At 36.1% G+C, this 6258-nt stretch overlaps 1 non-coding gene across 1 annotated transcript; it reads right to left on the bottom strand.

Moving 5' to 3' along the window:
• Positions 1-2157: 2157 nt before the first annotated feature.
• LOC136201564 (small nucleolar RNA R71) lies at positions 2158-2264 on the bottom strand. The gene has a single exon (XR_010673911.1). It is a non-coding gene; the product is annotated as a small nucleolar RNA R71 (small nucleolar RNA).
• Between the last annotated feature and the right edge of the window lie 3994 nt (positions 2265-6258).

Here is a 6258-nt window from a genome sequence, read left to right as displayed (position 1 = left end):
GTTAAATATATTCATTTAGAATACTTTTACGTCTTTATTTACTTCTTTGATGCAAGGTACCTAAATATTTGGTAAAATCCAAATAGGAGCAAAAACGGAGCTAAAACGGAGCTAAAATGGACGAAAAACCTTAAAAACGTACCGAGAATGCATATCAGTCAGAAGAACGCTCGAGAAGGACGAAAAGCAGTCGAACGCCAGGGAGAACATCTCTCTGTCGTGACTGAGATTCTCAAAATCTCAGTCGCGACTTGCGGAGGCCAGATCGGGGGAAAATGAAGTTTTCAAGCTCGCCCCTATACCCCCTGTCGCGACTGAGATTTTCAGAATCTCAGTCGCGACAACGAACCTTCCTGCACACAAAACACATGTTCGAAATCGGAAAAACGCGTCTGTTCGTTCGGATAAAAGCGACCCTTCACCAGCAGACACGACCCATCATTTACAACCCTTCAACAACTATAAATAAGTGATCCATTTCAGAAATCAAGGTTGGTTAAGTTGGAAAAGTTAGAGAAATTAGAGAAGAAAGTTGTTATGTTGAGTTTCTGATTCAGAAAAGAATCAGAAAGTTAGATTTCATTTCTGTAAACAATCGTGTTGTACATGAATTGTATTTAGATTAGTTATAAACACAGTATTAGTTTAGTTTTCATTCTGATAGTGGACGAGACCAGTCTCTATTCCGAAGATCCAGCGAGAAGAATTGACGGCTGAAGCGCATGAGGTTTGACGAACCTACGGAGTTTGAGAGAAAGATTGACGACCCAGATCTCAAAGTTTTCGTTGCAATGCTATCCAAGTTTCTACTTCTCTGTTAACTTGTGAAAATTCACATTTCATTAATGATATACTTATTTATTCAATATATTCTTACTGTTTGTTATTTTGATATTGTTCTGACAAAATGATTTTCAAAATGATAAATTGGTGTTTTTATTAAAACGTTCTATTCCATCTTATTCATATAAGAACTTTGTTGAACACTTAACAAATTTAGTTTTTATGGATGACATGATCGCTGATCGTGGCTTATCAGAAATAAAACACTAGTTTGATTAAGGTAGGAATCATCTCAACGCCAGGGGGATTTCTATGGTTCGAAGCCATTTAATTGAGTAAATCGCTATATTGTTACATGTCCATAATCTCACAAAGTTAAAGTTGTTTACTTTGCTTTATGAAAATAAGATCTATTTTATTCCGATTACGGAAGTATCTGCTTTATAATCAAAATTTCAAAACGGAATTGTTCTCTAAACTCGATATAATCCTTCTATCTAATCCTAATTTACCAAAACCTATTCCATCAACTAAACGTATTTCTTTTATTAAACCTAAACACGTGATTAAACCGAATTAAATAAAGTTTTAGTTAAAAAGCGTTCCCTGTGGGTTCGATATCTTTTATTACTACAAGCGTATACCGTGCACTTGCGGAAATCGCTCAACAAGTTTTTGGCGCCGTTGCCAGGGAGTGCCAAAATTTTTGACAAAATTTTAAATTTTTCGTGTTTTATTTCGAATCTAGGTTTAAACATACTTATTTTAACTTTTATAATTTAATAGTTTTCATATACTAATTTATTTATTTTTCAAATTCTGTTTTGTAGGTAGTTTCGGTTCGTGCAAGATTTCAGGTTCATGCGCAGTTCTCGAAGTTCAGGCATTGTACCAGACCCTATAGACCCAGAAATTGAGAAAACCATTAGGAAGAAGAAGAAAAATAAGAAAAACAAAAATAAGACCCCAGTAAAAACATATACCGAGCCAGAAAAAATGGCAGACCCACCAACACTTATAGAATACGCTAGGCCAGGTGTGGCCGGTGTAACCAATAGTATCGTTAGACCCAGAATCACCGCAAACCAATTTGAAATTAAGCCAGCCATGCTTAATATGTTGTAAAATAATGTAACATTTTACGGGTTACCTAACGAAAATCCTAACACCCACTTAACAAATTTCCTAAAAATTTGTGACACTTTTAAAATCCCAGATGTGACTGCAGAAGCAATCAAACTTCGCCTCTTTCCTTTCACTTTGAAGGATAGAGCCAAAGAATGGTTAACTTCTATGCCAGCCGCAACTTTTGCCACTTGGGAACAATTAGCCCAAGCGTTTTTATCTAAATATTTTCCTTTAGCAAAAACCGCAAGAGTCATAAAGGAGTTAACATCTTTTTCTCAAAATGATAATGAGACCCTTTATGAAACTTGGGAACGTTTTAAAGAACTTCAACGTTTATGCCCACACCACCAATTACCCGCTGAACTTTTAATGCAAACATTTTACAATGGACTAAATCCTACAACTAGGGGTTCATTAGATGCTATGTCGGGAGGGCTATTTATGAAGAAAACATCAGCCCAAGTGAGAGAACTTTTGGAGGAAATGGCAATCAACAGCAGTATGTGGCCCGCGGAACGTGGACATATGCCGGTGGCAAAACCATCATCCTCAACCACACCATCAGTTAAAGGTATAGTTGAACTTGATCCAGTCGCGATGCTACAAGCCCAATTTTTTGCTTTATCGCACAAAATTGACAAGTTTATGGCACCACGCGATACCAATGGTAATCCAGTCCAAACGGATATGGACTACGAAAATATGAGTGAGATCGAACAGGTAAATTTTGTCCAAGGGCAAAACCAAACTAATAATCCTTATTCTAATACCTATAATGCTGGATGGAGGAATCATCCTAACTTTAACTGGAAAGATAACAGTAACAATAATGCCAGTGCTAATCAAAATCGTACCACTAATTATCAAAATCAGTCAAGAGATACGATTAGCACTTTATCTTCTAAAATCGACAAGTTTATAGATGCTACCAGTGGAAAAATAAGTAATCACGACGATGGTTTTAAACGGATCGAAAATAAATTCGATCAGCTTATTAAAAACCACTCATCTAGCATCCATAATTTGGAGATTCAAATTGGTCAACTTGCTAAATCAATTCCATCTCGAAAAGAGGGAAGTCTTCCCAGCCATACGGAAGAAAATCCGAAAGAGCAGGTGAAGGCTATTACTCTTCGTTCAGGGAAAAATTATCAAGGGCCTGAAATGCCCAAAGATGCAACATTATCAAGAAATGATTTACCAAAGTCCAAAGAGGATATCTTAAACACAAAAATTTCACCATCTGACGCAGGTACCAAAACTTTTGTACCCAAGCCACCTTTTCCACACAAAGTCCGAAATAAGGACTATGATAAATTTTTAAAGGATTTGATTTCAAAGAAAATCAGTTGGGAAGGAATTTCATCCATTTCGTTAACTGAAGACTGTAGTTCAATAGTATCAAGTAATTTGCCCACTAAACTCAAGGATCCCGGATGTTTTACTATTCCGTGTAAGTTGGGAGATATTGAATTCCTAAGTTGTCTTTGTGATTTAGGAGCAAGTATAAACTTAATGCCATTGTCTATTTTTAACAAGTTAGGTTTAGAAGAAGATATCAAATGTACCAATATGGTTTTGCAATTAGCGGATCAAACCACTAAAAGGCCATATGGTATAATTGAAGATGTTTTAGTCAAAGTCGATAAATTTATTTTTCCTACCGATTTTGTTATATTAGACTTTGCATATGATGTAAATTGCCCTTTAATTTTTGGAAGACCGTTTATGAACACGGGACGCGCTCTAGTTGATGTGTCGGAAGGGAAGGTAGTTTTAAGGATAGGAGAAGATAAGGTCGAGTTTAACATGAACAAAGCGATGAAATACCCTATGGAGGAATTCGCTTGTATGAAACTTGATTTAGTCGAAGAATGTGTCAATGATGTAATTCAAAGTGAAGAAATAATTGAACCTATAATAGATGAGGAACTAGACGATAAGGACCCAGAGCCTTTGATTCGAGAAGATGGACCAGTTCCGCCTTCAATTGTAACACCCCCTAAATTAGAACTTAAAGAGTTACCCAGTCATTTGAGGTACGCTTTCTTAGGCGAAGGCGATTCTCTACCTATAATTATTTCTAACAAATTAACAAGCGATCAAGAAGAAAAATTGAAAGATGTTGTTAGAAATAGGATAGGAAGTATGGGATGGCAAATTTCAGACCTAAAAGGAATTAATCATAGTATAGTAATGCATAGAATTCACTTAGAAGAGGATAAGCCACCTAAAGCGGATAGGCAAAGACGCTTAAATCCGAACATGAAAGAAGTAGTAAAAAATGAGATTACTAAACTTTTAGACAATGGAATCATTTATCCGATCTCGGATAGTGAATGGGTTAGTCCAATCCATTGTGTACCTAAAAAGGGAGGCATAACTGTTGTAAGAAATGATGAAGGTGAACTGATACCTACACGAACCACCACCGGTTGGAGGGTTTGTATAGACTATAGGAACCTAAACAAAGCAACCAGGAAAGATCATTTCCCTCTACCTTTCATTGATCAAATGATCGAAAGGATAGCCGATCATGCATTTTACTGTTTTCTAGACTGATATTCCGGATTCTTTCAAATTTACATTTACCCGGATGACCAAGATAAAACAACCTTCACATGTCCTTACGGAACATTTGCATATAGGAGAATGCCTTTTGGTCTATGTAATGCACCAGCAACTTTTCAACGATGTATGACAGCAATATTTAATGACTTCATTGAAGACATAATGGAAGTTTTCATGGATGATTTTTCAGTTTATGGAGATTCTTTCGATGCATGTTTACAGAACTTAGATAAAGTATTGTCTAGATGTGAAGAAACGAATTTAGTATTAAATTGGGAAAAATGTCATTTCATGGTAGACGAAGGAATAGTTTTAGGTCATAAGATTTCTGAAAAAGGTTTAGAAGTGGACAGAGCAAAGACTTCAGTTATAGAAAAATTACCCCCACTAACCACTGTTAAGGGAGTAAGATCATTTTTAGGTCATGCAGGTTTTTACAGACGGTTTATAAAGAACTTTTCTGTAATCTCCAAACCACTTACTAATTTGCTTATGAATGATTCAACTTTTGATTTTAATAAAGATTGTTTACAAGCTTTCAATACTTTGAAAACGGCTTTAGTCAGTACACCTATAATATCGAAACCCGATTGGAATCTACCTTTCGAAATTATGTGTGATGCGAGTGACTTAGCTGTAGGATGTGTATTAGGTCAAAGGAAGGATAAGAAACTTCATGTTATATATTATGCGAGTCACACATTGTCCGGTGCACAACTAAATTACACCACAACTGAAAAAGAAATGTTAGCAGTAGTTTTTGCATGTGATAAATTCCGATCTTATTTGTTAGGATCTAAGGTCATCATTTATACTGATCATGCAGCTTTACGATATTTATTTGCTAAGAAAGATGCAAAACCACGTCTTATTAGATGGGTTTTATTATTGCAAGAATTTGACATTGAGATTAAAGACAAAAAGGGAGTTGAAAACCTGGTCGCCGATCATCTATCAAGACTTGAGGATGAAAACGGTCCCATCGGTGAAACATCAGGTATTCGAGATGATTTCCCCGATGAACATCTCATGCAATTACAAAGTGTCATAGCTCCATGGTATGCGGATATAGCCAATTACTTAGCTGCACATGTTGTGCCAGATGGATTGACTTCTCACCAAAAGAAGAAATTCTTTTCAGAAGTTAAGAAATATTTTTGGGAAGATCCATTCTTGTTCAAAACATGCGGCGATGGAATATTTAGGAGATGTGTTAGTGAGTTTGAATATGACTCTATAATGTTAGAATGTCATGCTAGCGCTTACGGAGGTCATAATAGCGTAAGCAAAACAACAGCTAGAATACTTGAATGCGGATTCTTTTGGCCTACTCTGTTTAAAGATGTCCGTTCATTTATTATCCACTGTGATAAGTGTCAAAGAACAGGGAATATAGGAAGGAAAGATGAGATGCCTCTTACGAACATATTGGAAGTTGAAATCTTCGACGTATGGGGAATTGATTTCATGGGTCCTTTTCCTCCTTCTTTTGGCAAAAATTACATATTAGTAGCCGTACATTATGTTTCAAAGTGGGTTGAAGCAATTGCAACCCCGACAAATGATTCTAAAGTAGTTGTTAAGTTTTTAAATTCAATATTCTGTCGATTTGGAGTTCCTAGGGTTATGGTAAGCGACGGTGGTACTCATTTCGTAAATAGAGCTTTTGAGTTACTTATGAAAAAATACGGAGTACACCATCGTATCTCTACACCGTACCATCCTCAAACGAATGGTCAAGCAGAAATTTCAAATAGAGAACTCAAATGGATACTT

The sequence above is a fragment of the Euphorbia lathyris genome, chromosome 7 (genome assembly GCF_963576675.1).
Source record: "Euphorbia lathyris chromosome 7, ddEupLath1.1, whole genome shotgun sequence".
In the NCBI taxonomy this organism is placed as follows: domain Eukaryota; kingdom Viridiplantae; phylum Streptophyta; class Magnoliopsida; order Malpighiales; family Euphorbiaceae; genus Euphorbia; species Euphorbia lathyris.
The sequence above is the reverse complement of the archived record's forward strand: the minus strand, read 5'-3'. Positions and strand labels throughout refer to the sequence as shown.